Source organism: Paramisgurnus dabryanus, chromosome 1, assembly GCF_030506205.2.
Source record: "Paramisgurnus dabryanus chromosome 1, PD_genome_1.1, whole genome shotgun sequence".
NCBI lineage: Eukaryota > Metazoa > Chordata > Actinopteri > Cypriniformes > Cobitidae > Paramisgurnus > Paramisgurnus dabryanus.
Window position 1 is genome coordinate 64,629,148 of NC_133337.1, and position 22,842 is coordinate 64,651,989.

General features: G+C 49.3%; 27 non-coding genes across 27 annotated transcripts; all 27 read left to right on the forward strand.

Annotated features, from left to right (window-relative positions):
- The first annotated feature begins 755 nt into the window (after positions 1-755).
- trnal-uag (transfer RNA leucine (anticodon UAG)) lies at positions 756-837 on the forward strand. The gene has a single exon. It is a non-coding gene; the product is annotated as a tRNA-Leu (tRNA).
- Positions 838-2,064: 1,227 nt separating this feature from the next.
- trnal-uag (transfer RNA leucine (anticodon UAG)) lies at positions 2,065-2,146 on the forward strand. The gene has a single exon. It is a non-coding gene; the product is annotated as a tRNA-Leu (tRNA).
- Positions 2,147-2,467: 321 nt separating this feature from the next.
- trnal-aag (transfer RNA leucine (anticodon AAG)) lies at positions 2,468-2,549 on the forward strand. Its single transcript has one exon. It is a non-coding gene; the product is annotated as a tRNA-Leu (tRNA).
- Positions 2,550-3,368: 819 nt separating this feature from the next.
- On the forward strand, positions 3,369-3,450 carry trnal-uag (transfer RNA leucine (anticodon UAG)). Its single transcript has one exon. It is a non-coding gene; the product is annotated as a tRNA-Leu (tRNA).
- A 321-nt stretch (positions 3,451-3,771) lies between these two features.
- Positions 3,772-3,853, forward strand: trnal-aag (transfer RNA leucine (anticodon AAG)). The gene has a single exon. It is a non-coding gene; the product is annotated as a tRNA-Leu (tRNA).
- A 1,227-nt stretch (positions 3,854-5,080) lies between these two features.
- On the forward strand, positions 5,081-5,162 carry trnal-aag (transfer RNA leucine (anticodon AAG)). The gene has a single exon. It is a non-coding gene; the product is annotated as a tRNA-Leu (tRNA).
- Positions 5,163-5,986: 824 nt separating this feature from the next.
- On the forward strand, positions 5,987-6,068 carry trnal-uag (transfer RNA leucine (anticodon UAG)). Its single transcript has one exon. It is a non-coding gene; the product is annotated as a tRNA-Leu (tRNA).
- A 1,227-nt stretch (positions 6,069-7,295) lies between these two features.
- trnal-uag (transfer RNA leucine (anticodon UAG)) lies at positions 7,296-7,377 on the forward strand. The gene has a single exon. It is a non-coding gene; the product is annotated as a tRNA-Leu (tRNA).
- Positions 7,378-8,611: 1,234 nt separating this feature from the next.
- trnal-aag (transfer RNA leucine (anticodon AAG)) lies at positions 8,612-8,693 on the forward strand. Its single transcript has one exon. It is a non-coding gene; the product is annotated as a tRNA-Leu (tRNA).
- Positions 8,694-9,517: 824 nt separating this feature from the next.
- Positions 9,518-9,599, forward strand: trnal-uag (transfer RNA leucine (anticodon UAG)). Its single transcript has one exon. It is a non-coding gene; the product is annotated as a tRNA-Leu (tRNA).
- A 321-nt stretch (positions 9,600-9,920) lies between these two features.
- trnal-aag (transfer RNA leucine (anticodon AAG)) lies at positions 9,921-10,002 on the forward strand. Its single transcript has one exon. It is a non-coding gene; the product is annotated as a tRNA-Leu (tRNA).
- Positions 10,003-10,826: 824 nt separating this feature from the next.
- trnal-uag (transfer RNA leucine (anticodon UAG)) lies at positions 10,827-10,908 on the forward strand. The gene has a single exon. It is a non-coding gene; the product is annotated as a tRNA-Leu (tRNA).
- A 321-nt stretch (positions 10,909-11,229) lies between these two features.
- On the forward strand, positions 11,230-11,311 carry trnal-aag (transfer RNA leucine (anticodon AAG)). Its single transcript has one exon. It is a non-coding gene; the product is annotated as a tRNA-Leu (tRNA).
- Positions 11,312-12,135: 824 nt separating this feature from the next.
- trnal-uag (transfer RNA leucine (anticodon UAG)) lies at positions 12,136-12,217 on the forward strand. The gene has a single exon. It is a non-coding gene; the product is annotated as a tRNA-Leu (tRNA).
- A 321-nt stretch (positions 12,218-12,538) lies between these two features.
- trnal-aag (transfer RNA leucine (anticodon AAG)) lies at positions 12,539-12,620 on the forward strand. Its single transcript has one exon. It is a non-coding gene; the product is annotated as a tRNA-Leu (tRNA).
- Positions 12,621-13,444: 824 nt separating this feature from the next.
- trnal-uag (transfer RNA leucine (anticodon UAG)) lies at positions 13,445-13,526 on the forward strand. The gene has a single exon. It is a non-coding gene; the product is annotated as a tRNA-Leu (tRNA).
- Positions 13,527-14,738: 1,212 nt separating this feature from the next.
- On the forward strand, positions 14,739-14,820 carry trnal-uag (transfer RNA leucine (anticodon UAG)). Its single transcript has one exon. It is a non-coding gene; the product is annotated as a tRNA-Leu (tRNA).
- Positions 14,821-15,141: 321 nt separating this feature from the next.
- Positions 15,142-15,223, forward strand: trnal-aag (transfer RNA leucine (anticodon AAG)). Its single transcript has one exon. It is a non-coding gene; the product is annotated as a tRNA-Leu (tRNA).
- A 1,737-nt stretch (positions 15,224-16,960) lies between these two features.
- trnal-uag (transfer RNA leucine (anticodon UAG)) lies at positions 16,961-17,042 on the forward strand. The gene has a single exon. It is a non-coding gene; the product is annotated as a tRNA-Leu (tRNA).
- Positions 17,043-17,363: 321 nt separating this feature from the next.
- trnal-aag (transfer RNA leucine (anticodon AAG)) lies at positions 17,364-17,445 on the forward strand. Its single transcript has one exon. It is a non-coding gene; the product is annotated as a tRNA-Leu (tRNA).
- An 824-nt stretch (positions 17,446-18,269) lies between these two features.
- On the forward strand, positions 18,270-18,351 carry trnal-uag (transfer RNA leucine (anticodon UAG)). The gene has a single exon. It is a non-coding gene; the product is annotated as a tRNA-Leu (tRNA).
- Positions 18,352-19,578: 1,227 nt separating this feature from the next.
- trnal-uag (transfer RNA leucine (anticodon UAG)) lies at positions 19,579-19,660 on the forward strand. Its single transcript has one exon. It is a non-coding gene; the product is annotated as a tRNA-Leu (tRNA).
- A 321-nt stretch (positions 19,661-19,981) lies between these two features.
- On the forward strand, positions 19,982-20,063 carry trnal-aag (transfer RNA leucine (anticodon AAG)). Its single transcript has one exon. It is a non-coding gene; the product is annotated as a tRNA-Leu (tRNA).
- An 824-nt stretch (positions 20,064-20,887) lies between these two features.
- trnal-uag (transfer RNA leucine (anticodon UAG)) lies at positions 20,888-20,969 on the forward strand. The gene has a single exon. It is a non-coding gene; the product is annotated as a tRNA-Leu (tRNA).
- A 321-nt stretch (positions 20,970-21,290) lies between these two features.
- trnal-aag (transfer RNA leucine (anticodon AAG)) lies at positions 21,291-21,372 on the forward strand. The gene has a single exon. It is a non-coding gene; the product is annotated as a tRNA-Leu (tRNA).
- An 824-nt stretch (positions 21,373-22,196) lies between these two features.
- trnal-uag (transfer RNA leucine (anticodon UAG)) lies at positions 22,197-22,278 on the forward strand. The gene has a single exon. It is a non-coding gene; the product is annotated as a tRNA-Leu (tRNA).
- Positions 22,279-22,599: 321 nt separating this feature from the next.
- trnal-aag (transfer RNA leucine (anticodon AAG)) lies at positions 22,600-22,681 on the forward strand. The gene has a single exon. It is a non-coding gene; the product is annotated as a tRNA-Leu (tRNA).
- Positions 22,682-22,842: the final 161 nt, after the last annotated feature.

The following is a 22,842-nucleotide window of genomic DNA, read 5'->3' on the forward strand; positions in this document are numbered from 1 at the left end:
ATACACTGCAGGATTTTCGCCCTCCTATAAGATCATTACCTTATCACACTGTGCGTCATAGATCGTTTAAACCCGGGTACGACAGGCATGTAGACTGTACGATGATGACACGGAAGCTTCGGCGGCTGCGTCACACGTTAGCGAAAAGTCAACAGCATGCGCTCGCGTTAAACAAATACCAGTACGCAGGTCGTAGCAGCAAACACACTGTGCGTTGATCATGCTGAATTTCTGACACTGTCAGAAAACTATCGTAGGCTATCTTTGGACGAAAGACCGGGAAAACGGCCGTCTTTGAACCTCTCTCATTGTACGACATAGGACCACCGATGAAGAGCCACGATCACTGAAATCGCGACGATTGTTTCACGATGGCAATCTTTCGTCTGGGACAGCCAATAATCGTGCAGTGTATCCTGGGCTTCAGAGTATTGGGAGAATAAAGTGGTTTTGGCATGCAAGAACATCCCACATGTTAATTGGTTTGTCAGAAGCGCTTCCTTTAGATTTCTGTGGGAGCTTTGGGAATCTCACCTAATTTTCGAGTTTAAGCAAACCCCATGGCTTCATTTGTTGTGTCAGATGTACTTTCTAAACGATAGAACTCTGTAGGATTTGGGATCTCCAGGAGTATGACTCAGCACAGCAGGACCTCAAAGGTGTTTCTCTCCCGCTGACAAGATCCTCGAAATCAACTGAGGCTGTCCGTGGAGCTGCACCCACACCGAAACGCACCAGAGAGCCCTTCTCCAAGAGGTAGCGTGGCCGAGCGGTCCAAGGCGCTGGATTTAGGCTCCAGTCTCTCCGGGGGCGTGGGTTCGAATCCCACCGCTGCCAGCAGTGGTTTTAAAGAGGCTCTATTGCCAGCAGTCAGCCAGGCCATCTACGCGCTTTGGAAGTCTCACGTGGACCGTTTCTCAATCAGAAGGCTGCAGCTTCGGGGGGTCGCGTTTGTAGGCTGCGTACGTTATAAATACTTTCTTGTTTCAGAATACTAACAAATATCAGGTTGACTCTTATTCTCAGGTAATGGGAAAATTGCTGTAATATGCTTGTGACTTGCGAATGTATTGTTCAGTTAACTTGAATGAAGCTGGCTTGATTCTCGATGCAGCCTGCATATGCGAGCTCCGGACACCCGACGCAAGCCCTTTGAGTGGTAGCGTGGCCGAGCGGTCTAAGGCGCTGGATTAAGGCTCCAGTCTCTTCGGGGGCGTGGGTTTGAATCCCACCTCTGCCAGGAGCACTTTTAAAGAGGCTCAATTGGCAGCAGTCGGGCACTGTATCAGAGATTTCTGTAAAGCCAGGAATACACTGCAGGATTTTTGCCCTCCTATAAGATCATTACCTTATCACACTGTGCGTCATAGATCGTTTAAACCCGGGTACGACAGGCATGTAGACTGTACGATGATGACACGGAAGCTTCGGCGGCTGCGTCACACGTTAGCGAAACGTCAACAGCATGCGCTCGCGTTAAACAAATACCAGTACGCAGGTCGTAGCAGCAAACACACTGTGCATTGATCATGCTGAATTTCTGACACTGTCAGAAAACTATCGTAGGCTATCTTTGGACGAACGACCGGGAAAACGGCCGTCTTTGAACCTCTCTCATTGTACGACATAGGACCACCGATGAAGAGCCACGATCACTGAAATCGCGACGATTGTTTCACGATGGCAATCTTTCGTCTGGGACAGCCAATAATCGTGCAGTGTATCCCGGGCTTCAGAGTATTGGGAGAATAAAGTGATTTTGGCATGCAAGAACATCCCACATGTTAATTGGTTTGTCAGAAGCGCTTCCTTTAGATTTCTGTGGGAGCTTTGGGAATCTCACCTAATTTTCGAGTTTAAGCAAACCCCATGGCTTCATTTGTTGTGTCAGATGTACTTTCTAAACGATAGAACTCTGTAGGATTTGGGATCTCCATGAGTATGACTCAGCACAGCAGGACCTCAAAGGTGTTTCTCTCCCACCGACGAGATCCTCGAAATCAACTGAGGCTGTCCGTGGAGCTGCACCCACACCGAAACGCACCAGAGAGCCCTTCTCCAAGAGGTAGCGTGGCCGAGCGGTCCAAGGCGCTGGATGTAGGCTCCAGTCTCTCCGGGGGCGTGGGTTCGAATCCCACCGCTGCCAGCAGTGGTTTTAAAGAGGCTCTATTGCCAGCAGTCAGCCAGGCCATCTACGCGCTTTGGAAGTCTCACGTGGACCGTTTCTCAATCAGAAGGCTGCAGCTTCGGGGGGTCGCGTTTGTAGGCTGCGTACGTTATAAATACTTTCTTGTTTCAGAATACTAACAAATATCAGGTTGACTCTTATTCTCAGTTAATGGGAAAATTGCTGTAATATGCTTGTGACTTGCGAATGTATTGTTCAGTTAACTTGAATGAAGCTGGCTTGATTCTCAATGCAGCCTGCATATGCGACCTCTGGACAACCGATTCAAGCCCTTTAAGTGGTAGTGTGGCCGAGCGGTCTAAGGCGCTGGATTAAGGCTCCAGTCTCTTCGGGGGCGTGGGTTCGAATCCCACTGCTGCCAGGAGCACTTTTAAAGAGGCTCAATTGGCAGCAGTCGGGCACTGTATCAGAGATTTCTGTAAAGCCAGGAATACACTGCAGGATTTTCGCCCTCCTATAAGATCATTACCTTATCACACTGTGCGTCATAGATCGTTTAAACCCGGGTACGACAGGCATGTAGACTGTACGATGATGACACGGAAGCTTCGGCGGCTGCGTCACACGTTAGCGAAACGTCAACAGCATGCGCTCGCGTTAAACAAATACCAGTACGCAGGTCGTAGCAGCAAACACACTGTGCGTTGATCATGCTGAATTTCTGACACTGTCAGAAAACTATCGTAGGCTATCTTTGGACGAACGACCGGGAAAACGGCCGTCTTTGAACCTCTCTCATTGTACGACATAGGACGTGAAGAGCCACGATCACTGAAATCGCGACGATTGTTTCACGATGGCAATCTTTCGTCTGGGACAGCCAATAATCGTGCAGTGTATCCCGGGCTTCAGAGTATTGGGAGAATAAAGTGGTTTTGGCATGCAAGAACATCCCACATGTTAATTGGTTTGTCAGAAGCGCTTCCTTTAGATTTCTGTGGGAGCTTTGGGAATCTCACCTAATTTTCGAGTTTAAGCAAACCCCATGGCTTCATTTGTTGTGTCAGATGTACTTTCTAAACGATAGAACTCTGTAGGATTTGGGATCTCCAGGAGTATGACTCAGCACAGCAGGACCTCAAAGGTGTTTCTCTCCCGCTGACAAGATCCTCGAAATCAACTGAGGCTGTCCGTGGAGCTGCACCCACACCGAAACGCACCAGAGAGCCCTTCTCCAAGAGGTAGCGTGGCCGAGCGGTCCAAGGCGCTGGATTTAGGCTCCAGTCTCTCCGGGGGCGTGGGTTCGAATCCCACCGCTGCCAGCAGTGGTTTTAAAGAGGCTCTATTGCCAGCAGTCAGCCAGGCCATCTACGCGCTTTGGAAGTCTCACGTGGACCGTTTCTCAATCAGAAGGCTGCAGCTTCGGGGGGTCGCGTTTGTAGGCTGCGTACGTTATAAATACTTTCTTGTTTCAGAATACTAACAAATATCAGGTTGACTCTTATTCTCAGGTAATGGGAAAATTGCTGTAATATGCTTGTGACTTGCGAATGTATTGTTCAGTTAACTTGAATGAAGCTGGCTTGATTCTCGATGCAGCCTGCATATGCGAGCTCCGGACACCCGACGCAAGCCTTTTTAGTGGTAGCGTGGCCGAGCGGTCTAAGGCGCTGGATTAAGGCTCCAGTCTCTTCGGGGGCGTGGGTTCGAATCCCACCGCTGCCAGGAGCACTTTTAAAGAGGCTCAATTGGCAGCAGTCGGGCACTGTATCAGAGATTTCTGTAAAGCCAGGAATACACTGCAGGATTTTTGCCCTCCTATAAGATCATTACCTTATCACACTGTGCGTCATAGATCGTTTAAACCCGGGTACGACAGGCATGTAGACTGTACGATGATGACACGGAAGCTTCGGCGGCTGCGTCACACGTTAGCGAAACGTCAACAGCATGCGCTCGTGTTAAACAAATACCAGTACGCAGGTCGTAGCAGCAAACACACTGTGCATTGATCATGCTGAATTTCTGACACTGTCAGAAAACTATCGTAGGCTATCTTTGGACGAAAGACCGGGAAAACGGCCGTCTTTGAACCTCTCTCATTGTACGACATAGGACCACCGATGAAGAGCCACGATCACTGAAATCGCGACGATTGTTTCACGATGGCAATCTTTCGTCTGGGACAGCCAATAATAGTGCAGTGTATCCCGGGCTTCAGAGTATTGGGAGAATAAAGTGGTTTTGGCATGCAAGAACATCCCACATGTTAATTGGTTTGTCAGAAGCGCTTCCTTTAGATTTCTGTGGGAGCTTTGGGAATCTCACCTAATTTTCGAGTTTAAGCAAACCCCATGGCTTCATTTGTTGTGTCAGATGTACTTTCTAAACGATAGAACTCTGTAGGATTTGGGATCTCCAGGAGTATGACTCAGCACAGCAGGACCTCAAAGGTGTTTCTCTCCCGCCGACGAGATCCTCGAAATCAACTGAGGCTGTCCGTGGAGCTGCACCCACACCGAAACGCACCAGAGAGCCCTTCTCCAAGAGGTAGCGTGGCCGAGCGGTCCAAGGCGCTGGATTTAGGCTGCAGTCTCTCCGGGGGCTTGGGTTCGAATCCCACCGCTGCCAGCAGTGGTTTTAAAGAGGCTCTATTGCCAGCAGTCAGCCAGGCCATCTACGCGCTTTGGATGTCTCACGTGGACCGTTTCTCAATCAGAAGGCTGCAGCTTCGGGGGGTCGCGGTTGTAGGCTGCGTACGTTATAAATACTTTCTTGTTTCAGAATACTAACAAATTTTAGGTTGACTCTTATTCTCAGTTAATGGGAAAATTGCTGTAATATGCTTGTGACTTGCGAATGTATTGTTCAGTTAACTTGAATGAAGCTGGCTTGATTCTCGATGCAGCCTGCATATGCGTCCTCCGGACAACCGACACAAGCCCTTTGAGTGGTAGCGTGGCCGAGCGGTCTAAGGCGCTGGATTAAGGCTCCAGTCTCTTCGGGGGCGTGGGTTCGAATCCCACCGCTGCCAGGAACACTTTTAAAGAGGCTCAATTGGCAGCAGTCGGGCACTGTATCAGAGATTTCTGTAAAGCCAGGAATACACTGCAGGATTTTCGCCCTCCTATAAGATCATTACCTTATCACACTGTGCGTCATAGATCGTTTAAACCCGGGTACGACAGGCATGTAGACTGTACGATGATGACACGGAAGCTTCGGCGGCTGCGTCACACGTTAGCGAAAAGTCAACAGCATGCGCTCGCGTTAAACAAATACCAGTACGCAGGTCGTAGCAGCAAACACACTGTGCGTTGATCATGCTGAATTTCTGACACTGTCAGAAAACTATCGTAGGCTATCTTTGGACGAAAGACCGGGAAAACGTCCGTCTTTGAACCTCTCTCATTGTACGACATAGGACCACCGATGAAGAGCCACGATCACTGAAATCGCGACGATTGTTTCACGATGGCAATCTTTCGTCTGGGACAGCCAATAATCGTGCAGTGTATCCTGGGCTTCAGAGTATTGGGAGAATAAAGTGGTTTTGGCATGCAAGAACATCCCACATGTTAATTGGTTTGTCAGAAGCGCTTCCTTTAGATTTCTGTGGGAGCTTTGGGAATCTCACCTAATTTTCGAGTTTAAGCAAACCCCATGGCTTCATTTGTTGTGTCAGATGTACTTTCTAAACGATAGAACTCTGTAGGATTTGGGATCTCCAGGAGTATGACTCAGCACAGCAGGACCTCAAAGGTGTTTCTCTCCCGCTGACAAGATCCTCGAAATCAACTGAGGCTGTCCGTGGAGCTGCACCCACACCGAAACGCACCAGAGAGCCCTTCTCCAAGAGGTAGCGTGGCCGAGCGGTCCAAGGCGCTGGATTTAGGCTCCAGTCTCTCCGGGGGCGTGGGTTCGAATCCCACCGCTGCCAGCAGTGGTTTTAAAGAGGCTCTATTGCCAGCAGTCAGCCAGGCCATCTACGCGCTTTGGAAGTCTCACGTGGACCGTTTCTCAATCAGAAGGCTGCAGCTTCGGGGGGTCGCGTTTGTAGGCTGCGTACGTTATAAATACTTTCTTGTTTCAGAATACTAACAAATATCAGGTTGACTCTTATTCTCAGGTAATGGGAAAATTGCTGTAATATGCTTGTGACTTGCGAATGTATTGTTCAGTTAACTTGAATGAAGCTGGCTTGATTCTCGATGCAGCCTGCATATGCGAGCTCCGGACACCCGACGCAAGCCCTTTGAGTGGTAGCGTGGCCGAGCGGTCTAAGGCGCTGGATTAAGGCTCCAGTCTCTTCGGGGGCGTGGGTTTGAATCCCACCTCTGCCAGGAGCACTTTTAAAGAGGCTCAATTGGCAGCAGTCGGGCACTGTATCAGAGATTTCTGTAAAGCCAGGAATACACTGCAGGATTTTTGCCCTCCTATAAGATCATTACCTTATCACACTGTGCGTCATAGATCGTTTAAACCCGGGTACGACAGGCATGTAGACTGTACGATGATGACACGGAAGCTTCGGCGGCTGCGTCACACGTTAGCGAAACGTCAACAGCATGCGCTCGCGTTAAACAAATACCAGTACGCAGGTCGTAGCAGCAAACACACTGTGCATTGATCATGCTGAATTTCTGACACTGTCAGAAAACTATCGTAGGCTATCTTTGGACGAAAGACCGGGAAAACGGCCGTCTTTGAACCTCTCTCATTGTACGACATAGGACCACCGATGAAGAGCCACGATCACTGAAATCGCGACGATTGTTTCACGATGGCAATCTTTCGTCTGGGACAGCCAATAATAGTGCAGTGTATCCCGGGCTTCAGAGTATTGGGAGAATAAAGTGGTTTTGGCATGCAAGAACATCCCACATGTTAATTGGTTTGTCAGAAGCGCTTCCTTTAGATTTCTGTGGGAGCTTTGGGAATCTCACCTAATTTTCGAGTTTAAGCAAACCCCATGGCTTCATTTGTTGTGTCAGATGTACTTTCTAAACGATAGAACTCTGTAGGATTTGGGATCTCCAGGAGTATGACTCAGCACAGCAGGACCTCAAAGGTGTTTCTCTCCCGCCGACGAGATCCTCGAAATCAACTGAGGCTGTCCGTGGAGCTGCACCCACACCGAAACGCACCAGAGAGCCCTTCTCCAAGAGGTAGCGTGGCCGAGCGGTCCAAGGCGCTGGATTTAGGCTCCAGTCTCTCCGGGGGCGTGGGTTCGAATCCCACCGCTGCAAGCAGTGGTTTTAAAGAGGCTCTATTGCCAGCAGTCAGCCAGGCCATCTACGCGCTTTGGAAGTCTCACGTGGACCGTTTCTCAATCAGAAGGCTGCAGCTTCGGGGGGTCGCGTTTGTAGGCTGCGTACGTTATAAATACTTTCTTGTTTCAGAATACTAACAAATATCAGGTTGACTCTTATTCTCAGTTAATGGGAAAATTGCTGTAATATGCTTGTGACTTGCGAATGTATTGTTCAGTTAACTTGAATGAAGCTGGCTTGATTCTCGATGCAGCCTGCATATGCGAGCTCCGGACAACCGACGCAAGCCAATTAAGTGGTAGCGTGGCCGAGCGGTCTAAGGTGCTGGATTAAGGCTCCAGTCTCTTCGGGGGCGTGTGTTCGAATCCCACCGCTGCCAGGAGCACTTTTAAAGAGGCTCAATTGGCAGCAGTCGGGCACTGTATCAGAGATTTCTGTAAAGCCAGGAATACACTGCAGGATTTTTACCCTCCTATAAGATCATTACCTTATCACACTGTGCGTCATAGATCGTTTAAACCCGGGTACGACAGGCATGTAGACTGTACGATGATGACACGGAAGCTTCGGCGGCTGCGTCACACGTTAGCGAAACGTCAACAGCATGCGCTCGCGTTAAACAAATACCAGTACGCAGGTCGTAGCAGCAAACACACTGTGCGTTGATCATGCTGAATTTCTGACACTGTCAGAAAACTATCGTAGGCCACCGCTACGATTTGGACGAAAGACCGGAAAAACGGCCGTCTTTGAACATCTCTCATTGTATGACATAGGACCACCGATGAAGAGCCACGATCACTGAAATCGCGACGATTGTTTCACGATGGCAATCTTTCGTCTGGGACAGCCAATAATCGTGCAGTGTATCCCGGGCTTCAGAGTATTGGGAGAATAAAGTGGTTTTGGCATGCAAGAACATCCCACATGTTAATTGGTTTGTCAGAAGCGCTTCCTTTAGATTTCTGTGGGAGCTTTGGGAATCTCACCTAATTTTCGAGTTTAAGCAAACCCCATGGCTTCATTTGTTGTGTCAGATGTACTTTCTAAACGATAGAACTCTGTAGGATTTGGGATCTCCAGGAGTATGACTCAGCACAGCAGGACCTCAAAGGTGTTTCTCTCCCGCCGACGAGATCCTCGAAATCAACTGAGGCTGTCCGTGGAGCTGCACCCACACCGAAACGCACCAGAGAGCCCTTCTCCAAGAGGTAGCGTGGCTGAGCGGTCCAAGGCGCTGGATTAAGGCTCCAGTCTCTTCGGGGGCGTGGGTTCAAATCCCACCGCTGCCAGGAGCACTTTTAAAGAGGCTCAATTGGCAGCAGTCGGGCACTGTATCAGAGATTTCTGTAAAGCCAGGAATACACTGCAGGAATTTTGCCCTCCTATAAGATCATTACCTTATCACACTGTGCGTCATAGATCGTTTAAACCCGGGTACGACAGGCATGTAGATTGTACGATGATGACACGGAAGCTTCGGCGGCTGCGTCACACGTTAGCGAAACGTCAACAGCATGCGCTCGCGTTAAACAAATACCAGTACGCAGGTCGTAGCAGCAAACACACTGTGCGTTGATCATGCTGAATTTCTGACACTGTCAGAAAACTATCGTAGGCTATCTTTGGACGAACGACCGGGAAAACGGCCGTCTTTGAACCTCTCTCATTGTACGACATAGGACCACCGATGAAGAGCCACGATCACTGAAATCGCGACGATTGTTTCACGATGGCAATCTTTCGTCTGGGACAGCCAATAATCGTGCAGTGTATCCCGGGCTTCAGAGTATTGGGAGAATAAAGTGATTTTGGCATGCAAGAACATCCCACATGTTAATTGGTTTGTCAGAAGCGCTTCCTTTAGATTTCTGTGGGAGCTTTGGGAATCTCACCTAATTTTCGAGTTTAAGCAAACCCCATGGCTTCATTTGTTGTGTCAGATGTACTTTCTAAACGATAGAACTCTGTAGGATTTGGGATCTCCATGAGTATGACTCAGCACAGCAGGACCTCAAAGGTGTTTCTCTCCCACCGACGAGATCCTCGAAATCAACTGAGGCTGTCCGTGGAGCTGCACCCACACCGAAACGCACCAGAGAGCCCTTCTCCAAGAGGTAGCGTGGCCGAGCGGTCCAAGGCGCTGGATGTAGGCTCCAGTCTCTCCGGGGGCGTGGGTTCGAATCCCACCGCTGCCATCAGTGGTTTTAAAGAGGCTCTATTGCCAGCAGTCAGCCAGGCCATCTACGCGCTTTGGAAGTCTCACGTGGACCGTTTCTCAATCAGAAGGCTGCAGCTTCGGGGGGTCGCGTTTGTAGGCTGCGTACGTTATAAATACTTTCTTGTTTCAGAATACTAACAAATATCAGGTTGACTCTTATTCTCAGTTAATGGGAAAATTGCTGTAATATGCTTGTGACTTGCGAATGTATTGTTCAGTTAACTTGAATGAAGCTGGCTTGATTCTCAATGCAGCCTGCATATGCGACCTCCGGACAACCGATTCAAGCCCTTTAAGTGGTAGTGTGGCCGAGCGGTCTAAGGCGCTGGATTAAGGCTCCAGTCTCTTCGGGGGCGTGGGTTCGAATCCCACTGCTGCCAGGAGCACTTTTAAAGAGGCTCAATTGGCAGCAGTCGGGCACTGTATCAGAGATTTCTGTAAAGCCAGGAATACACTGCAGGATTTTCGCCCTCCTATAAGATCATTACCTTATCACACTGTGCGTCATAGATCGTTTAAACCCGGGTACGACAGGCATGTAGACTGTACGATGATGACACGGAAGCTTCGGCGGCTGCGTCACACGTTAGCGAAACGTCAACAGCATGCGCTCGCGTTAAACAAATACCAGTACGCAGGTCGTAGCAGCAAACACACTGTGCGTTGATCATGCTGAATTTCTGACACTGTCAGAAAACTATCGTAGGCTATCTTTGGACGAAAGACCGGGAAAACGGCCGTCTTTGAACCTCTCTCATTGACCGACATAGGACCACCGATGAAGAGCCACGATCACTGAAATCGCGACGATTGTTTCACGATGGCAATCTTTCGTCTGGGACAGCCAATAATCGTGCAGTGTATCCCGGGCTTCAGAGTATTGGGAGAATAAAGTGGTTTTGGCATGCAAGAACATCCCACATGTTAATTGGTTTGTCAGAAGCGCTTCCTTTAGATTTCTGTGGGAGCTTTGGGAATCTCACCTAATTTTCGAGTTTAAGCAAACCCCATGGCTTCATTTGTTGTGTCAGATGTACTTTCTAAACGATAGAAGTCTGTAGGATTTGGGACCTCCAGGAGTATGACTCAGCACAGCAGGACCTCAAAGGTGTTTCTCTCCCGCCGACGAGATCCTCGAAATCAACTGAGGCTGTCCGTGGAGCTGCACCCACACCGAAACGCACCAGAGAGCCCTTCTCCAAGAGGTAGCGTGGCCGAGCGGTCCAAGGCGCTGGATTTAGGCTCCAGTCTCTCCGGGGGCGTGGGTTTGAATCCCACCGCTGCCAGCAGTGGTTTTAAAGAGGCTCTATTGCCAGCAGTCAGCCAGGCCATCTACGCGCTTTGGAAGTCTCACGTGGACCGTTTCTCAATCAGAAGGCTGCAGCTTCGGGGGGTCGCGTTTGTAGGCTGCGTACATTATAAATACTTTCTTGTTTCAGAATACTAACAAATTTTAGGTTGACTCTTATTCTCAGTTAATGGGAAAATTGCTGTAATATGCTTGTGACTTGCGAATGTATTGTTCAGTTAACTTGAATGAAGCTGGCTTGATTCTCGATGCAGCCTGCATATGCGTCCTCCGGACAACCGACACAAGCCCTTTGAGTGGTAGCGTGGCCGAGCGGTCTAAGGCGCTGGATTAAGGCTCCAGTCTCTTCGGGGGCGTGGGTTCGAATCCCACCGCTGCCAGGAACACTTTTAAAGAGGCTCAATTGGCAGCAGTCGGGCACTGTATCAGAGATTTCTGTAAAGCCAGGAATACACTGCAGGATTTTCGCCCTCCTATAAGATCATTACCTTATCACACTGTGCGTCATAGATCGTTTAAACCCGGGTACGACAGGCATGTAGACTGTACGATGATGACACGGAAGCTTCGGCGGCTGCGTCACACGTTAGCGAAAAGTCAACAGCATGCGCTCGCGTTAAACAAATACCAGTACGCAGGTCGTAGCAGCAAACACACTGTGCGTTGATCATGCTGAATTTCTGACACTGTCAGAAAACTATCGTAGGCTATCTTTGGACGAAAGACCGGGAAAACGGCCGTCTTTGAACCTCTCTCATTGTACGACATAGGACCACCGATGAAGAGCCACGATCACTGAAATCGCGACGATTGTTTCACGATGGCAATCTTTCGTCTGGGACAGCCAATAATCGTGCAGTGTATCCCGGGCTTCAGAGTATTGGGAGAATAAAGTGGTTTTGGCATGCAAGAACATCCCACATGTTAATTGGTTTGTCAGAAGCGCTTCCTTTAGATTTCTGTGGGAGCTTTGGGAATCTCACCTAATTTTCGAGTTTAAGCAAACCCCATGGCTTCATTTGTTGTGTCAGATGTACTTTCTAAACGATAGAACTCTGTAGGATTTGGGATCTCCAGGAGTATGACTCAGCACAGCAGGACCTCAAAGGTGTTTCTCTCCCGCCGACAAGATCCTCGAAATCAACTGAGGCTGTCCGTGGAGCTGCACCCACACCGAAACGCACCAGAGAGCCCTTCTCCAAGAGGTAGCGTGGCCGAGCGGTCCAAGGCGCTGGATTTAGGCTCCAGTCTCTCCGGGGGCGTGGGTTCGAATCCCACCGCTGCCAGCAGTGGTTTTAAAGAGGCTCTATTGCCAGCAGTCAGCCAGGCCATCTACGCGCTTTGGAAGTCTCACGTGGACCGTTTCTCAATCAGAAGGCTGCAGCTTCGGGGGGTCGCGTTTGTAGGCTGCGTACGTTATAAATACTTTCTTGTTTCAGAATACTAACAAATATCAGGTTGACTCTTATTCTCAGGTAATGGGAAAATTGCTGTAATATGCTTGTGACTTGCGAATGTATTGTTCAGTTAACTTGAATGAAGCTGGCTTGATTCTCGATGCAGCCTGCATATGCGAGCTCCGGACACCCGACGCAAGCCCTTTGAGTGGTAGCGTGGCCGAGCGGTCTAAGGCGCTGGATTAAGGCTCCAGTCTCTTCGGGGGCGTGGGTTCGAATCCCACCTCTGCCAGGAGCACTTTTAAAGAGGCTCAATTGGCAGCAGTCGGGCACTGTATCAGAGATTTCTGTAAAGCCAGGAATACACTGCAGGATTTTTGCCCTCCTATAAGATCATTACCTTATCACACTGTGCGTCATAGATCGTTTAAACCCGGGTACGACAGGCATGTAGACTGTACGATGATGACACGGAAGCTTCGGCGGCTGCGTCACACGTTAGCGAAACGTCAACAGCATGCGCTCGCGTTAAACAAATACCAGTACGCAGGTCGTAGCAGCAAACACACTGTGCATTGATCATGCTGAATTTCTGACACTGTCAGAAAACTATCGTAGGCTATCTTTGGACGAAAGACCGGGAAAACGGCCGTCTTTGAACCTCTCTCATTGTACGACATAGGACCACCGATGAAGAGCCACGATCACTGAAATCGCGACGATTGTTTCACGATGGCAATCTTTCGTCTGGGACAGCCAATAATAGTGCAGTGTATCCCGGGCTTGAGAGTATTGGGAGAATAAAGTGGTTTTGGCATGCAAGAACATCCCACATGTTAATTGGTTTGTCAGAAGCGCTTCCTTTAGATTTCTGTGGGAGCTTTGGGAATCTCACCTAATTTTCGAGTTTAAGCAAACCCCATGGCTTCATTTGTTGTGTCAGATGTACTTTCTAAACGATAGAACTCTGTAGGATTTGGGATCTCCAGGAGTATGACTCAGCACAGCAGGACCTCAAAGGTGTTTCTCTCCCGCCGACGAGATCCTCGAAATCAACTGAGGCTGTCCGTGGAGCTGCACCCACACCGAAACGCACCAGAGAGCCCTTCTCCAAGAGGTAGCGTGGCCGAGCGGTCCAAGGCGCTGGATTTAGGCTCCAGTCTCTCCGGGGGCGTGGGTTCGAATCCCACCGCTGCCAGCAGTGGTTTTAAAGAGGCTCTATTGCCAGCAGTCAGCCAGGCCATCTACGCGCTTTGGAAGTCTCACGTGGACCGTTTCTCAATCAGAAGGCTGCAGCTTCGGCGGGTCGCGTTTGTAGGCTGCATACGTTATAAATACTTTCTTGTTTCAGAATACTAACAAATATCAGGTTGACTCTTATTCTCAGTTAATGGGAAAATTGCTGTAATATGCTTGTGACTTGCGAATGTATTGTTCAGTTAACTTGAATGAAGCTGGCTTGATTCTCGATGCAGCCTGCATATGCGTCCTCCGGACAACCGACACAAGCCCTTTGAGTGGTAGCGTGGCCGAGCGGTCTAAGGCGCTGGATTAAGGCTCCAGTCTCTTCGGGGGCGTGGGTTCGAATCGCACTTTTAAAGAGGCTCAATTGGCAGCAGTCGGGCACTGTATCAGAGATTTCTGTAAAGCCAGGAATACACTGCAGGATTTTTACCCTCCTATAAGATCATTACCTTATCACACTGTGCGTCATAGATCGTTTAAACCCGGGTACGACAGGCATGTAGACTGTACGATGATGACACGGAAGCTTCGGCGGCTGCGTCACACGTTAGCGAAACGTCAACAGCATGCGCTCGCGTTAAACAAATACCAGTACGCAGGTCGTAGCAGCAAACACACTGTGCGTTGATCATGCTGAATTTCTGACACTGTCAGAAAACTATCGTAGGCTATCTTTGGACGAAAGACCGGAAAAACGGCCGTCTTTGAACCTCTCTCATTGTATGACATAGGACCACCGATGAAGAGCCACGATCACTGAAATCGCGACAATTGTTTCACGATGGCAATCTTTCGTCTGGGACAGCCAATAATCGTGCAGTGTATCCCGGGCTTCAGAGTATTGGGAGAATAAAGTGGTTTTGGCATGCAAGAACATCCCACATGTTAATTGGTTTGTCAGAAGCGCTTCCTTTAGATTTCTGTGGGAGCTTTGGGAATCTCACCTAATTTTCGAGTTTAAGCAAACCCCATGGCTTCATTTGTTGTGTCAGATGTACTTTCTAAACGATAGAACTCTGTAGGATTTGGGATCTCCAGGAGTATGACTCAGCACAGCAGGACCTCAAAGGTGTTTCTCTCCCGCCGACGAGATCCTCGAAATCAACTGAGGCTGTCCGTGGAGCTGCACCCACACCGAAACGCACCAGAGAGCCCTTCTCCAAGAGGTAGCGTGGCCGAGCGGTCCAAGGCGCTGGATTTAGGCTCCAGTCTCTCCGGGGGCGTGGGTTCGAATCCCACCGCTGCCAGCAGTGGTTTTAAAGAGGCTCTATTGCCAGCAGTCAGCCAGGCCATCTACGCGCTTTGGAAGTCTCACGTGGACCGTTTCTCAATCAGAAGGCTGCAGCTTCGGCGGGTCGCCTTTGTAGGCTGCGTACGTTATAAATACTTTCTTGTTTCAGAATACTAACAAATATCAGGTTGACTCTTATTCTCAGTTAATGGGAAAATTGCTGTAATATGCTTGTGACTTGCGAATGTATTGTTCAGTTAACTTGAATGAAGCTGGCTTGATTCTCGATGCAGCCTGCATATGCGAGCTCTGGACAACCGACGCAAGTCCTTTAAGTGGTAGCGTGGCCGAGCGGTCTAAGGCGCTGGATTAAGGCTCCAGTCTCTTCGGGGGCGTGGGTTCGAATCCCACCGCTGCCAGGAGCACTTTTAAAGAGGCTCAATTGGCAGCAGTCGGGCACTGTATCAGAGATTTCTGTGAAGCCAGGAATACACTGCAGGATTTTTACCCTCCTATAAGATCATTACCTTATCACACTGTGCGTCATAGATCGTTTAAACCCGGGTACGACAGGCATGTAGACTGTACGATGATGACACGGAAGCTTCGGCGGCTGCGTCACACGTTAGCGAAACGTCAACAGCATGCGCTCGCGTTAAACAAATACCAGTACGCAGGTCGTAGCAGCAAACACACTGTGCGTTGATCATGCTGAATTTCTGACACTGTCAGAAAACTATCGTAGGCCACCGCTACGATTTGGACGAAAGACCGGAAAAACGGCCGTCTTTGAACATCTCTCATTGTATGACATAGGACCACCGATGAAGAGCCACGATCACTGAAATCGCGACGATTATTTCACGATGGCAATCTTTCGTCTGGGACAGCCAATAATCGTGCAGTGTATCCCGGGCTTCAGAGTATTGGGAGAATAAAGTGGTTTTGGCATGCAAGAACATCCCACATGTTAATTGGTTTGTCAGAAGCGCTTCCTTTAGATTTCTGTGGGAGCTTTGGGAATCTCACCTAATTTTCGAGTTTAAGCAAACCCCATGGCTTCATTTGTTGTGTCAGATGTACTTTCTAAACGATAGAACTCTGTAGGATTTGGGATCTCCAGGAGTATGACTCAGCACAGCAGGACCTCAAAGGTGTTTCTCTCCCGCCGACGAGATCCTCGAAATCAACTGAGGCTGTCCGTGGAGCTGCACCCACACCGAAACGCACCAGAGAGCCCTTCTCCAAGAGGTAGCGTGGCTGAGCGGTCCAAGGCGCTGGATTAAGGCTCCAGTCTCTTCGGGGGCGTAGGTTCAAATCCCACCGCTGCCAGGAGCACTTTTAAAGAGGCTCAATTGGCAGCAGTCGGGCACTGTATCAGAGATTTCTGTAAAGCCAGGAATACACTGCAGGAATTTTGCCCTCCTATAAGATCATTACCTTATCACACTGTGCGTCATAGATCGTTTAAACCCGGGTACGACAGGCATGTAGACTGTACGATGATGACACGGAAGCTTCGGCGGCTGCGTCACACGTTAGCGAAACGTCAACAGCATGCGCTCGCGTTAAACAAATACCAGTACGCAGGTCGTAGCAGCAAACACACTGTGCGTTGATCATGCTGAATTTCTGACACTGTCAGAAAACTATCGTAGGCTATCTTTGGACGAACGACCGGGAAAACGGCCGTCTTTGAACCTCTCTCATTGTACGACATAGGACCACCGATGAAGAGCCACGATCACTGAAATCGCGACGATTGTTTCACGATGGCAATCTTTCGTCTGGGACAGCCAATAATCGTGCAGTGTATCCCGGGCTTCAGAGTATTGGGAGAATAAAGTGATTTTGGCATGCAAGAACATCCCACATGTTAATTGGTTTGTCAGAAGCGCTTCCTTTAGATTTCTGTGGGAGCTTTGGGAATCTCACCTAATTTTCGAGTTTAAGCAAACCCCATGGCTTCATTTGTTGTGTCAGATGTACTTTCTAAACGATAGAACTCTGTAGGATTTGGGATCTCCATGAGTATGACTCAGCACAGCAGGACCTCAAAGGTGTTTCTCTCCCACCGACGAGATCCTCGAAATCAACTGAGGCTGTACGTAGAGCTGCACCCACACCGAAACGCACCAGAGAGCCCTTCTCCAAGAGGTAGCGTGGCCGAGCGGTCCAAGGCGCTGGATGTAGGCTCCAGTCTCTCCGGGGGCGTGGGTTCGAATCCCACCGCTGCCAGCAGTGGTTTTAAAGAGGCTCTATTGCCAGCAGTCAGCCAGGCCATCTACGCGCTTTGGAAGTCTCACGTGGACCGTTTCTCAATCAGAAGGCTGCAGCTTCGGGGGGTCGCGTTTGTAGGCTGCGTACGTTATAAATACTTTCTTGTTTCAGAATACTAACAAATATCAGGTTGACTCTTATTCTCAGTTAATGGGAAAATTGCTGTAATATGCTTGTGACTTGCGAATGTATTGTTCAGTTAACTTGAATGAAGCTGGCTTGATTCTCAATGCAGCCTGCATATGCGACCTCCGGACAACCGATTCAAGCCCTTTAAGTGGTAGTGTGGCCGAGCGGTCTAAGGCGCTGGATTAAGGCTCCAGTCTCTTCGGGGGCGTGGGTTCAAATCCCACTGCTGCCAGGAGCACTTTTAAAGAGGCTCAATTGGCAGCAGTCGGGCACTGTATCAGAGATTTCTGTAAAGCCAGGAATACACTGCAGGATTTTCGCCCTCCTATAAGATCATTACCTTATCACACTGTGCGTCATAGATCGTTTAAACCCGGGTACGACAGGCATGTAGACTGTACGATGATGACACGGAAGCTTCGGCGGCTGCGTCACACGTTAGCGAAACGTCAACAGCATGCGCTCGCGTTAAACAAATACCAGTACGCAGGTCGTAGCAGCAAACACACTGTGCGTTGATCATGCTGAATTTCTGACACTGTCAGAAAACTATCGTAGGCTATCTTTGGACGAACGACCGGGAAAACGGCCGTCTTTGAACCTCTCTCATTGTACGACATAGGACCACCGATGAAGAGCCACGATCACTGAAATCGCGACGATTGTTTCACGATGGCAATCTTTCGTCTGGGACAGCCAATAATCGTGCAGTGTATCCCGGGCTTCAGAGTATTGGGAGAATAAAGTGGTTTTGGCATGCAAGAACATCCCACATGTTAATTGGTTTGTCAGAAGCGCTTCCTTTAGATTTCTGTGGGAGCTTTGGGAATCTCACCTAATTTTCGAGTTTAAGCAAACCCCATGGCTTCATTTGTTGTGTCAGATGTACTTTCTAAACGATAGAACTCTGTAGGATTTGGGATCTCCAGGAGTATGACTCAGCACAGCAGGACCTCAAAGGTGTTTCTCTCCCGCCGACGAGATCCTCGAAATCAACTGAGGCTGTCCGTGGAGCTGCACCCACACCGAAACGCACCAGAGAGCCCTTCTCCAAGAGGTAGCGTGGCCGAGCGGTCCAAGGCGCTGGATTTAGGCTCCAGTCTCTCCGGGGGCGTGGGTTCGAATCCCACCGCTGCAAGCAGTGGTTTTAAAGAGGCTCTATTGCCAGCAGTCAGCCAGGCCATCTACGCGCTTTGGAAGTCTCACGTGGACCGTTTCTCAATCAGAAGGCTGCAGCTTCGGGGGGTCGCGTTTGTAGGCTGCGTACGTTATAAATACTTTCTTGTTTCAGAATACTAACAAATATCAGGTTGACTCTTATTCTCAGTTAATGGGAAAATTGCTGTAATATGCTTGTGACTTGCGAATGTATTGTTCAGTTAACTTGAATGAAGCTGGCTTGATTCTCGATGCAGCCTGCATATGCGAGCTCCGGACAACCGACGCAAGCCAATTAAGTGGTAGCGTGGCCGAGCGGTCTAAGGTGCTGGATTAAGGCTCCAGTCTCTTCGGGGGCGTGTGTTCGAATCCCACCGCTGCCAGGAGCACTTTTAAAGAGGCTCAATTGGCAGCAGTCGGGCACTGTATCAGAGATTTCTGTAAAGCCAGGAATACACTGCAGGATTTTTACCCTCCTATAAGATCATTACCTTATCACACTGTGCGTCATAGATCGTTTAAACCCGGGTACGACAGGCATGTAGACTGTACGATGATGACACGGAAGCTTCGGCGGCTGCGTCACACGTTAGCGAAACGTCAACAGCATGCGCTCGCGTTAAACAAATACCAGTACGCAGGTCGTAGCAGCAAACACACTGTGCGTTGATCATGCTGAATTTCTGACACTGTCAGAAAACTATCGTAGGCTATCTTTGGACGAAAGACCGGGAAAACGGCCGTCTTTGAACCTCTCTCATTGACCGACATAGGACCACCGATGAAGAGCCACGATCACTGAAATCGCGACGATTGTTTCACGATGGCAATCTTTCGTCTGGGACAGCCAATAATCGTGCAGTGTATCCCGGGCTTCAGAGTATTGGGAGAATAAAGTGGTTTTGGCATGCAAGAACATCCCACATGTTAATTGGTTTGTCAGAAGCGCTTCCTTTAGATTTCTGTGGGAGCTTTGGGAATCTCACCTAATTTTCGAGTTTAAGCAAACCCCATGGCTTCATTTGTTGTGTCAGATGTACTTTCTAAACGATAGAAGTCTGTAGGATTTGGGACCTCCAGGAGTATGACTCAGCACAGCAGGACCTCAAAGGTGTTTCTCTCCCGCCGACGAGATCCTCGAAATCAACTGAGGCTGTCCGTGGAGCTGCACCCACACCGAAACGCACCAGAGAGCCCTTCTCCAAGAGGTAGCGTGGCCGAGCGGTCCAAGGCGCTGGATTTAGGCTCCAGTCTCTCCGGGGGCGTGGGTTTGAATCCCACCGCTGCCAGCAGTGGTTTTAAAGAGGCTCTATTGCCAGCAGTCAGCCAGGCCATCTACGCGCTTTGGAAGTCTCACGTGGACCGTTTCTCAATCAGAAGGCTGCAGCTTCGGGGGGTCGCGTTTGTAGGCTGCGTACATTATAAATACTTTCTTGTTTCAGAATACTAACAAATATCAGGTTGACTCTTATTCTCAGTTAATGGGAAAATTGCTGTAATATGCTTGTGACTTGCGAATGTATTGTTCAGTTAACTTGAATGAAGCTGGCTTGATTCTCGATGCAGCCTGCATATGCGAGCTCCGGACAACCGACGCAAGCCCTTTAAGTGGTAGTGTGGCCGAGCGGTCTAAGGCGCTGGATTAAGGCTCCAGTCTCTTCGGGGGCGTGGGTTCGAATCCCACCGCTGCCAGGAGCACTTTTAAAGAGGCTCAATTGGCAGCAGTCGGGCAGTGTATCAGAGATTTCTGTAAAGCCAGGAATACACTGCAGGATTTTTGCCCTCCTATAAGATCATTACCTTATCACACTGTGCGTTATAGATCGTTTAAACCCGGGTACGACAGGCATGTAGACTGTACGATGATGACACGGAAGCTTCGGCGGCTGCGTCACACGTTAGCGAAACGTCAACAGCATGCGCTCGCGTTAAACAGATACCAGTACGCAGGTCGTAGCAGCAAACACACTGTGCGTTGATCATGCTGAATTTCTGACACTGTCAGAAAACTATCGTAGGCTATTTTTGGACGAAAGACCGGGAAAACGGCCGTCTTTGAACCTCTCTCATTGTACGACATAGGACCACCGATGAAGAGCCACGATCACTGAAATCGCGACGATTGTTTCACGATGGCAATCTTTCGTCTGGGACAGCCAATAATCGTGCAGTGTATCCCGGGCTTCAGAGTATTGGGAGAATAAAGTGGTTTTGGCATGCAAGAACATCCCACATGTTAATTGGTTTGTCAGAAGCGCTTCCTTTAGATTTCTGTGGGAGCTTTGGGAATCTCACCTAATTTTCGAGTTTAAGCAAACCCCATGGCTTCATTTGTTGTGTCAGATGTACTTTCTAAACGATAGAAGTCTGTAGGATTTGGGATCTCCAGGAGTATGACTCAGCACAGCAGGACCTCAAAGGTGTTTCTCTCCCGCCGACGAGATCCTCGAAATCAACTGAGGCTGTCCGTGGAGCTGCACCCACACCGAAACGCACCAGAGAGCCCTTCTCCAAGAGGTAGCGTGGCCGAGCGGTCCAAGGCGCTGGATTTAGGCTCCAGTCTCTCCGGGGGCGTGGGTTTGAATCCCACCGCTGCCAGCAGTGGTTTTAAAGAGGCTCTATTGCCAGCAGTCAGCCAGGCCATCTACGCGCTTTGGAAGTCTCACGTGGACCGTTTCTCAATCAGAAGGCTGCAGCTTCGGGGGGTCGCGTTTGTAGGCTGCGTACATTATAAATACTTTCTTGTTTCAGAATACTAACAAATTTTAGGTTGACTCTTATTCTCAGTTAATGGGAAAATTGCTGTAATATGCTTGTGACTTGCGAATGTATTGTTCAGTTAACTTGAATGAAGCTGGCTTGATTCTCGATGCAGCCTGCATATGCGTCCTCCGGACAACCGACACAAGCCCTTTGAGTGGTAGCGTGGCCGAGCGGTCTAAGGCGCTGGATTAAGGCTCCAGTCTCTTCGGGGGCGTGGGTTCGAATCCCACCGCTGCCAGGAACACTTTTAAAGAGGCTCAATTGGCAGCAGTCGGGCACTGTATCAGAGATTTCTGTAAAGCCAGGAATACACTGCAGGATTTTCGCCCTCCTATAAGATCATTACCTTATCACACTGTGCGTCATAGATCGTTTAAACCCGGGTACGACAGGCATGTAGACTGTACGATGATGACACGGAAGCTTCGGCGGCTGCGTCACACGTTAGCGAAAAGTCAACAGCATGCGCTCGCGTTAAACAAATACCAGTACGCAGGTCGTAGCAGCAAACACACTGTGCGTTGATCATGCTGAATTTCTGACACTGTCAGAAAACTATCGTAGGCTATCTTTGGACGAAAGACCGGGAAAACGGCCGTCTTTGAACCTCTCTCATTGTACGACATAGGACCACCGATGAAGAGCCACGATCACTGAAATCGCGACGATTGTTTCACGATGGCAATCTTTCGTCTGGGACAGCCAATAATCGTGCAGTGTATCCCGGGCTTCAGAGTATTGGGAGAATAAAGTGGTTTTGGCATGCAAGAACATCCCACATGTTAATTGGTTTGTCAGAAGCGCTTCCTTTAGATTTCTGTGGGAGCTTTGGGAATCTCACCTAATTTTCGAGTTTAAGCAAACCCCATGGCTTCATTTGTTGTGTCAGATGTACTTTCTAAACGATAGAACTCTGTAGGATTTGGGATCTCCAGGAGTATGACTCAGCACAGCAGGACCTCAAAGGTGTTTCTCTCCCGCCGACAAGATCCTCGAAATCAACTGAGGCTGTCCGTGGAGCTGCACCCACACCGAAACGCACCAGAGAGCCCTTCTCCAAGAGGTAGCGTGGCCGAGCGGTCCAAGGCGCTGGATTTAGGCTCCAGTCTCTCCGGGGGCGTGGGTTCGAATCCCACCGCTGCCAGCAGTGGTTTTAAAGAGGCTCTATTGCCAGCAGTCAGCCAGGCCATCTACGCGCTTTGGAAGTCTCACGTGGACCGTTTCTCAATCAGAAGGCTGCAGCTTCGGGGGGTCGCGTTTGTAGGCTGCGTACGTTATAAATACTTTCTTGTTTCAGAATACTAACAAATATCAGGTTGACTCTTATTCTCAGGTAATGGGAAAATTGCTGTAATATGCTTGTGACTTGCGAATGTATTGTTCAGTTAACTTGAATGAAGCTGGCTTGATTCTCGATGCAGCCTGCATATGCGAGCTCCGGACACCCGACGCAAGCCCTTTGAGTGGTAGCGTGGCCGAGCGGTCTAAGGCGCTGGATTAAGGCTCCAGTCTCTTCGGGGGCGTGGGTTCGAATCCCACCTCTGCCAGGAGCACTTTTAAAGAGGCTCAATTGGCAGCAGTCGGGCACTGTATCAGAGATTTCTGTAAAGCCAGGAATACACTGCAGGATTTTTGCCCTCCTATAAGATCATTACCTTATCACACTGTGCGTCATAGATCGTTTAAACCCGGGTACGACAGGCATGTA